The 9,681-nt window shown below is 40.0% G+C and overlaps 1 long non-coding RNA gene across 1 annotated transcript; it reads left to right on the top strand.

The window, feature by feature from the left end:
- Positions 1-1,204: 1,204 nt before the first annotated feature.
- Positions 1,205-7,040, top strand: LOC148140946 (uncharacterized). Its single transcript, XR_015752973.1, has 2 exons — positions 1,205-1,763; positions 6,168-7,040. It is a non-coding gene; the product is annotated as an uncharacterized LOC148140946 (long non-coding RNA).
- The last annotated feature ends 2,641 nt before the right edge of the window (positions 7,041-9,681 follow it).

Here is a 9,681-nt window from a genome sequence, read left to right as displayed (position 1 = left end):
CTAGTATGCTACCATGATTTTAAAGATTATATAACATTCTGTCGTTTTCAGATCACTCATTCTTGAAGTTTTTTTTAAAAAATAATGACAAGATTACTAATTAATAATTTCTTCTTACAAAATACTAGATCTAGAATAACACATCCTCTCATTGGCCCTCCAACACTGTGTTTGAGAAAACCACCCGATAAAGACTCCACAATCTCGTTCTTCACAGCTTCGGCGTTCAACTGTGTTGTGTTTTCTCATTATATATGCGGATAGAAGTCACCCATGGCAACTTAGATGTCCATGTGACATAACACTCTCATGTCCTGATGAAAATCATGCCACACACCCCCACCGCTATTTGGTGGCCTCTAAATGAATCTAACTAACGTCTGCTGCCCCCCTGCTATCTTTTAGCAGCATCTGAACAGATTCCACATACCACTCCTGATCCGAGCTGTTCCCTTGGTCATCCATTCATCGCATCCCGTAATACTGTTCTAACACAACCTCCCTTTACAACTTGTCATTTGTTCCAAATCTTCGAATTTCCTTGACTATTCACTTCCCAGTTCTGCTAAACATGTGACCTTTGTTTGTGTAATAGCAATAGCTCATAGTGAGCTCTATTCGAGCCTTTTGCTTGATTGCCTTGCTGTGAATGTTCCATCCATTCAGGGGGAGTGCTATTAACTTTACCTTTTTGACACCATTTCACTTTCAGACCATGCTCGATGTTCAGCTCTCTGTCCTGACTTCTCGTCTTCCTTCCCTTTGTTCTGCTTCCTGTTATCAAAATTACTTCCTCCCAATTAGGTTTGTATCCCCGAATGAGCTGGTTTAAACCCACACCAACAACTCTCGGAAATCTCGCTGTGGGGATATCAGATCCGGCACAGTTAAAGGTGTAATCCGCCCAGCAGCTGCTCGCGGAACATTTACACTTCATTGTTCTTTACACTACCGCTATTCAAGTATAATTTGGTTCCAAATTTTATTAATTAAAAACCACTATCTCCCTGCCCACACTCCATATCCAACGAAGAGAAGTTACACAGCAATGGCTGGTCTACCTACCCAGAAATCCCCGCGGTTGAGAACTTCCCCTATACAGGCCACAACAGGGATGTACGCAGACGCAGTAACGCTCTCACTCTGGAGCATGCGCATTGTGACAGAGGGCTGGGTGATGCTGGTGGTGAGGATGTGGGAACGAGAAGGTGAACCTTGGAGCCGGAGGGTGGATGGGGAAATGGTTCAAAACATTTATTAAAGGCTGCAAACCTCGATTAAAGTCCTGCCTCCGACCGAAGGAAGGGCAGGAAAAAGGAGTAGACCCTGAATGGTCACTGTCAGGGGAGCACGGGAGCTCAGTGGTTAGCGCTGCTGCATTACAGCTCCAGGGACGGAGGTTCGATTCCACACTCGGGACCATTGTCTGTGTAGAGTTTCTCTGTGGGTTTCCGACCACAGACCAAAGATGTGCAGATTAGCTGAATTGGCCATACTTTAAATTACCCACAGTATTCAGGCCGTGGGGAATGGGTCTGGGTGGGATGCTCTTTGAAGGCTCAGTGTGGACTAAATGGAATTCTATGAGTTTGAAAAGCCAGCAAAAGCTGACAGTCTCTGGGAATATTCAAGTTTCCAAAGAATCCAGTTAAAAGTTTATTTCTTACCTTTTTTTGTTGTATTTGAATAAAGTGTCTGCATGCTTCACTTATGGTTGGCTGCTGGTGTGTAGTCCTTTCCTGATTACACTGAAAAATACCCAGGTAAGGAAATTTTGCTAATTTTTCCCCAAGAACTTGAACAATTGGGGCATTGAGTTAATTGCTTTTGCCATCTTGAAATATTGTTAATAGTTTTTGATGGCTTGCTAACAGTGACCTGTTTGAATTGTTTACTTTGGGGACTGAGTGTCCACCTTTTGAAACCAGAGTATGCACCTAATCTTCTGATTTATTGAGGCATATCTGCCCCATGTGGTGACTTGTTTGGAAGGAAATATTGAGTTGCCCTTTACACTTTGTAAAGCAGTCTTGAATCTCTCTACTTTTGAGTTGTCTGGGCTTGAATCTTTGCAAGGACCTGTTTGGGCAAAATTGTCTGTGTCTTGACTTCGGTGTTGCCACCATACCTTGGTTTTTGGCCAGTGTTTCTGCCCTGTTTATTTCAGTTGCTCTGATTGTATTTCTGGCTTTCTTTTCTTTTTTAATGACTTTAGTTTTCTTGAACAATAGCAGGCTACTAAATCTAAGATGGGCAGATTTTTATTGAGCAAAAGTATCAAGATTTTAGTATATAGATTTAGGCCATAGGCCAGCCATGTTTTATTGAGTGATGGAACAGCCTCGAGGGGCTGAATGGCCTCTCCCTGTCCTCAGTTTATATGAGCTGCAGATTTGGAAATATTGCATTTGATCCTTGCCTCCAAATCACTGATGTATATTGTGAAGAGCTGGAACTAAATACAGATCTTTGTGTTATCCCATGAAGCACATCCTGCCAACATGAGAATGACCTGTATCTCTGATTCTGTCTGTTTGCCAATCATTAATCTGTGCCAGTCCTATCCAATATATTTAATCTTTCTAACTAGCCTGCACAGAGGACTTCATCAAACATATTCTAAAAATTAAGTTTATTCACATCATTGGCTCTCTTAAAATTCTGTTTTAAGGAAACTCCAACGATTTTGTCCAACACAGTTTCTCTTTTGCAAATCCACACTGACTATGCCCAAACCGTTCTTCAACACCTAGGTGTGTATTATCCCATCCTCCACAATAGATTTATATGGTGTGGAGGTGCCGGTGTTGGACTGGTGTGAACAAAGTCAGAAATTAGACAACACCAGCTGATAGTCCAACAGGTTTATTTGAAATCACAAGCTTTCAAAGTGTAGCCCCTTTGTCAGGTGAAGTGAGTGAGAAAAACACAGAACACAGTTTATTGGCAGAGAAATCAAGGGCAGAGAAATCAGATCATAAAAATGGTGTGAGTCAAGTGTTGCACAGTCGGCCTCTGCAGGTGACGAAGAGTAGTATACAGTGGGAGTAAAGTGTCAACAGCTGAATAACAGCTGAAAGGATAACCTCTAATCAGTTTAAATGAGATAGAGAGATAACTACAAAAAAAAATAAAGTGGTGCTGGACACAGCCCAATTGACTGGAGTAACAGGGAACACAAACGGAAGCTACTGGAAAAGCACAGCAGGCCCGGCAGTATCTGGGAAGAAATCGCAGAGGAAGGATCACCGGACCCAAAACGTTAACTCTGAATCTTTTTCTCAGATGCCGCTAGACCCACTAAGCAAACCCCCTCCTCATTTACAGTATCCGTAATTCTTTTGGTTTTGTTTGACTGGAATAATATGATCGGTGTAAGAATCGCATGTTACAGGTCTAACAAAAGTAATAAATCTAAAACTATATGACGTAATTAAGATAGAGAGATCATAATTTATCAAGGTGATTGTGTCAAAACAGGACAGAAAGGAAGGTTTTACAGATACAGAACTGTGTGGTGGGCTCACATGTAAATGACATGAACCCAAGCTCATGGTTGAGGTCATCTTCATGGGTATTGAACTTGACTATCAGTTTTTGCTCATTGATTCTGTAGATTTGTAGCATTTTTTCCTGTTACTGATGTCGGCCTAACATGTTTGTAATTCCTTATTTTCTCTCTGGCTCCCTTCTTAAGTAATAATGACATTCACTCATTTCCAATCAGCAAGAACAGACAATAAAAATGCATCAATTATCCCTATAGCCATCTCCTTCAACATGTTGGGATGAAGACTATCAGGTCCGAGAGATTTATCCATTTCCAGCTGCATTAATATCTCCAGTATAACCATATCATCTCTCAAATTTCTGGAGATCTCTGGTATCTTGCTTATTGAAAATATATATAAAGCTTCTCTGCCATTTCTATATTCATCAATATAAATTTTCTGTAATATATTCAACTTTATTTCAGTCGTGTTTTCTGTTTACATCTCTATGTAAGCTTGTACAGACTATTTCCATATTTAAGTTGCTAAATTATGTTAAAGTTCTATTAGTTTATCAGACTCTCGGGTCTCTGTCATTGTATTCTATGAACCTTGCAAACCTGAGAATTGCTGCTATTTCTGGCAACTTTACAGATCATTCCTTTTAGTGCAAGGCAACTCTGAACTTTATTTGTTAACCTCCGTTGACTGGCTTTTTTTCCCAGTTTTTGCAGCATGAACAAATGGATAGTTGCTGTAAGTCATGTGACCAAGCTTTTCAAATAAACCCATCCATTACTTTGTACAGTCATGCCTTATAAAGTCTTTTTCCAATTCACCTGAACCATTTGTTACTCTTGCCTCCTTCATTTCCTTAATTAGAATGAACTTCTTCACTTTTAAATATAACGTAACAGTGTCTGAGTGACAACTCCATTTGGGTCTTGAAGAATGAGATTACTTATTAGCATTTTTGCGTTACAAAATACTGGATCAAAAATGACACATGATCGAGTTGGTTAACCAAGATATTGCTGGACAACCTCATCCCAAATACATTCCGTTGAGGTGAGGATTAGCGCACCAAGTAACTTCTAACTTCCCAAAGCCTAGCCACTATCTGCAAGGCACAAGTCAGGAGTGTGATGGAATACTCTACACTTGTCAGGATGAGAAAAGCTCAAAGAACACACAAGGAGCTTGAAGCCATCTCTCATAAAGCAACCAGCTTGATTGGTACCTAATCCTCAAATATCCACACTCTCCACCACCCACTTAGTTACATCAGTGTATACTAGCGATAAGATTCACTACAGAAATTTGCCAAAGATCCTGAGACAGCACCTTCTGAACCCATTACCACTTCCTTTCAAAAGGAGAAGAGCAACAGATGCATTCCAAGCAACAGATACTTAGGATCACCACCACCTACAGTTTCCCCTCCAAGCCATTCTCCATTCTGTGTTGGAACTATATCACCGTTACTTTATTGTTGCTGAATCAAAATCCTGTAATTCCCTCTTCAATGGCATAATGGCTGTAACTAGAGCAGATGGACTGCTGATGTTCAAGAAGGCAGCTCACAACTATCTTTTCAAGGGTAGCTAAGGACAGGCAGTAAATTCTGGCCCAGCCAGTCTCACTCTCATCCATGAGCGAATTGAAATAAAATATTGTCCTTCCCTGCATTATGCATAATTAGTTTACCCAGTGCATATGCAGATTGAAGTCACCCAGCTGTATTGCCCATGTTAGAACATAATTTCATCTCCTGATTAATACTACACCCCACACCATTACTACTGTTGGTGGCAAATAAACAAATCCAGCTGATATTGCTGCCCCTTCCTGTTTCTTAGCTCCACCCAGACAGCTGACACACATTTACTCTGCTGAGCTGAAATCCTCCCTCATTACTGTATTGATCCCATCTATTATTATCAGTACAACACCACTTCCTTTTCCTTCTATCTGCCTTTAAATATTGCATTCCCAGTCCTGGTTACCATGCAGCCATTGTTTCAGCAGCAACATTAGATCATACCCATGATCTTTATTTGTGCCTTTAAATTGATTATATTGCTGTGAAAGCAGTGTGCTTTTAGGTCAAGTGCCTTTAACTTTAGATTTTTGACATCATTCTATTTTCAAACCTTAATTAGTGCCTCTACTTTGTTCTCCTACCTGCTATTCTTCCAAGAATCTTTTTGCTATCCTTTTGCCAACTTCACTGCTTTCTAATTTGGGTTACCCCTCAAGTTTCCTTTCCCTGACAAGGTGGTTTAAACCCACCCCTATCAGCAGGAACAAATCTCTGAGAGAATATTGGGTCAGGTCCCATGAAGCTTTCACCCATCCAGCTTGACCAGGTTCCACGTGCCACAGAACCAGACTGAATTCCTCAGAAATCTGAAACAAAGACTGAAATATCAACCCTGGCTGATATTTTTGCATCATTTTTAGCCATGGGTGAGGTGCTGGAAGATTGGAGGGTCGGTGTTCACTAGTGTTGACATAACCTCCAAAGCTGAAAACTTAGACTTTTGTTCACCATCAATATTCCATTCCATTTCTGTTGAAAGGTAATCAACACCATTAGTAAATGTTGTTTTTCTTGCTCCACAGATCCTGTTGACTTCAGCTGAACATAGCCAATATTTTCTATATTTGTTTCAGATTTCTAGTGTCGGGGTGGAATGACCAAATGATTCACTCGACACCCAGGAGTTCACTGCCAGCACCAAAGAGTTTATTCCATTGGGGAAGAAAAACAGCTGACAATCCAAAGAAGTCTTCACTAACAAAGGACAATGTACATTTTTATACATTTGTTTCATCCGGCCTTTAACGCTTACAAACTAATTGTTAATTAATTACATATATTTTCAATTAAGGTAATTGTCTGTCTAAACAGCTACAGATGGACATGCTTGTGGTCAGCCCCCAGTCCTCCATGGTCTCATGATGTTTCCCAGACTCTCCTCACTCCCTTCTTGGGACTTTTCACAATGGGCACTGTATTCAAGTACATTCCCGCCCAGATATTTGTCAGCTGCACCATGTTAACTGTAAATTAATTGGATATTCACCTATCATTTAAGGACTTTTTAAGTTCCTCATTAACCTCATTACATGAAATGCAAAAAATATTTTTTACTAGTTGTTATAATATCAGTTCCAATGAAGTTATATGGTTTCCACCTAATGTTAGAATTCTTTAGCTACTGAGTTGTGAGCAGTTTCTTTCTCGCCGTGTTTATGAGACACCCTGATCTTTACCCTTGGGTGTCTTACAATATGTTCATTTAACCTGCATTCTAGTTTCTGTACCTGTTCTCCCTGTAATGATATAGAGGCTGCTTTTACTCTCTGACACTGGTTTTCCCTCATGATTTTATTTGGATCTTTCCCCTTAATGTTTTCAGTGTTTTTTTGGTATATAGATGAATATATAACCACTTCAGAATACATACTGATGATTATTTGAAGGATCTTAACGAAAACCTACTATTAGTATTGTAACAGATTGATTAAATAATTCAAGACAGACTCACTAATTAAGTGTTAAAATTTCTTATCTATGTCTTATGGTTAAACAACTGCAGCTGCATATTCTATCTCAGTTCTGGTACCTTGGGTCCACAGAGCGACGAGGTTGTGCAGGCTACATTCAGCAAATATTTTTCCAAGCTCTCAGACAACTGTCAGCCATGTTCTGCTGTTTCACTCAGGTGTAGTCATTGGCCGTTTTGTGCTGCTCAGTCATGGTTACCCGAACAATCCCCCTTTTGATAAGAGCCACCATCCAAAGACTCTTAAACCCAATTTAGTGAACAATTTATCACTTGGTATTACTCGCCTCATTTGTGCTCACCACTCATATGATTTGAAGAATCCATGTCACTTAAATCAAATCAAATTGCCTGGATGTAGATGTCTTCCACGGTTTTTATTGTTCCTTTAGTAAGGTGGAAGCATTTTCTTCAGCCAGACATGCCAAGTGAATGATCTTGGCACTGGATACCATCAAAGTTTATGCCCAGACAATATTCCAGCAACAGCAGTGAAGACTAAGCCTCCAGAATGAGCCATGCACCTAGCCAAGCTGATCTAGTGCAGCTACAACATTAGTATTTACCAAGAATGTGGAAAATCATCCAGGTAGGTCCTGTGCACAAAACTCCACCCTGTTTCCACCCTGTAATTCTACTCTCAATCATCAGCAAAACTATAAAACGTGTCATTGACACTGCCATCAAGTGGCACTTTCTCCACAATAACCTTATCACTCAGTTTGGGTTGCACTTGGCCCATTCACCTCCTACTGTCATTACAGCCTTGGTACAAAATGGACAAAAGAAAATTCAAGAGGGAAAGTAAGGATGACTGCCAATGATTTCAGTGTTTTATTTGACCGAGTGTAACCTTAATGAGTCCTGTAAAACTAGTCAATCGGAATCGGGGAAAACTCCCCACTGGTTGGAGACACATCCCGCACAATAAATAATGACTGTAATTGTTAAGAATCACTCACCATATCCAGAAGACATCACTGTATGAGTTCTTCAGGGTGGTGTACTTCGCCCAACCATCTCCAGCTGTTTTGTCAATGATTTCCCCCCCTCCCCCCATCATAAGGACAGAGGTGGGGGTGCACAATATTCAGCACAATTCATGATATTTCAGATACTGAGCAGTCAAAATGCAGCAAGGCCTGGACATGATCCCAACATCTACTATTCAGTAGCAAGTATCATCCAGCTGACACATGTTAGACAATGACCATGCAGCTAGTCACCCCAGCTCCAAGCCTGCTGACTGCTGTCCCACCACACTCTGGGCCGGTAGCCAGTGGGCCCAGAACAGGGGCAACTCGTGGGCCCACAGTGGGGAAGCCAGCAGCCCAGAGTGAAGTGGGGACAGTAGCCAGTGGGCCCAGGGCAGGGGCAACCAGCCTCTCTATTGTGGGGAGGCCAGTAGCCCGGAGCAACGATGGATACTGGTTGGTAACCAGTGGAAAGCCCTTGTGGAAAGACTAATGTCTATCTTATTAGCTTTGTTTTGTATTTTCCTGATTTATATTATGTATATCTCTAATGGAGTATAACGTTTTTTTTATTTTCTCTTTTTTGTACTAAGATTTGTACCTAAGCTGGCGCGGTGTGTTGGTGACATTGTACACTTTACACTGAACCCCTGGTCTTTTGTAACTTGAACACACAGGACAATAAACCTAATTCTAGTCCGATTGAAAAGACACAATGTAAAATCCTTAAGGAACAATAAGATTGACTTTTCAAAATCTCAGTCTAAAACCTGAAACTGTACTTTCCCTATTCAAATGCTGACTCGCCTATCATGTACTTGTACTATTTTCAATTTGTATCTGTTTTATTTTAGCTTCAGAGAAGAAATTTATTTAATAATTCCATAACAATTTTCTTATTCTTGAGTTATCTGTCCATACTGCACACAGCGATGATCAGTGCCATGGATAGGGCAAGGAGGAAGGTCATGAATGTATCTAAAGAAAATCAGGAACTAACTTCAGAAACAAATAGTAACGATCACACATTCCTAAAATATCAGTTTCGGGAGGTTAAACACTACATTAACATTTCTACTCAGTTATTCCTATCGTTACATGTTATGATTTTACTCTTTCAAAAATGTTTCTGGCAATGTTGTCCTTTTGTAGGATTTTATAATCTACGATAAATAAATTGTTTAACATTCTATTTTGAAATAATTATTGCACTGGTTTAGAATGTTAATTTCATGGTGAACAAAGGCTTGAATTCTGTTTGAAAGTGTTTGAACATAATTGGATTTCCCATAAAGTCTGAACAAATGGTCCTCACTTCCATTAGTTAACTAAACTTTATCAAGCAATCGGGTTTGAAACTATCCAAAATTTAATCAGCAATTAATCACTTTACAAAAAAAAAGAGTTAATACAACTTCATGTAACCTTTAATAACAACTAAATTCTTGGTTAAATCTCCGCAAAGAGTAATTGGAGGATGGGTGTCTCACTTTACCAAGTAATGTTTCACAATACTATTTGAGTATTATGTGTTTTAGTATGTTTCAAACTCATGCTTCATGCCAAACATCACTTCATTAGTGAACATCTTATTTCCCCGAAAAGACCACTCCCTCTGTGACTCCCTCGTCAAGTCCACACCCC

This window comes from Chiloscyllium plagiosum, unplaced genomic scaffold (assembly GCF_037043375.1).
Source record: "Chiloscyllium plagiosum isolate Xiang-an unplaced genomic scaffold, Cpla_swu_hap1 HiC_scaffold_35, whole genome shotgun sequence".
Lineage (NCBI taxonomy): Eukaryota > Metazoa > Chordata > Chondrichthyes > Orectolobiformes > Hemiscylliidae > Chiloscyllium > Chiloscyllium plagiosum.
This window is presented reverse-complemented; position numbering and strand designations above follow the sequence as displayed.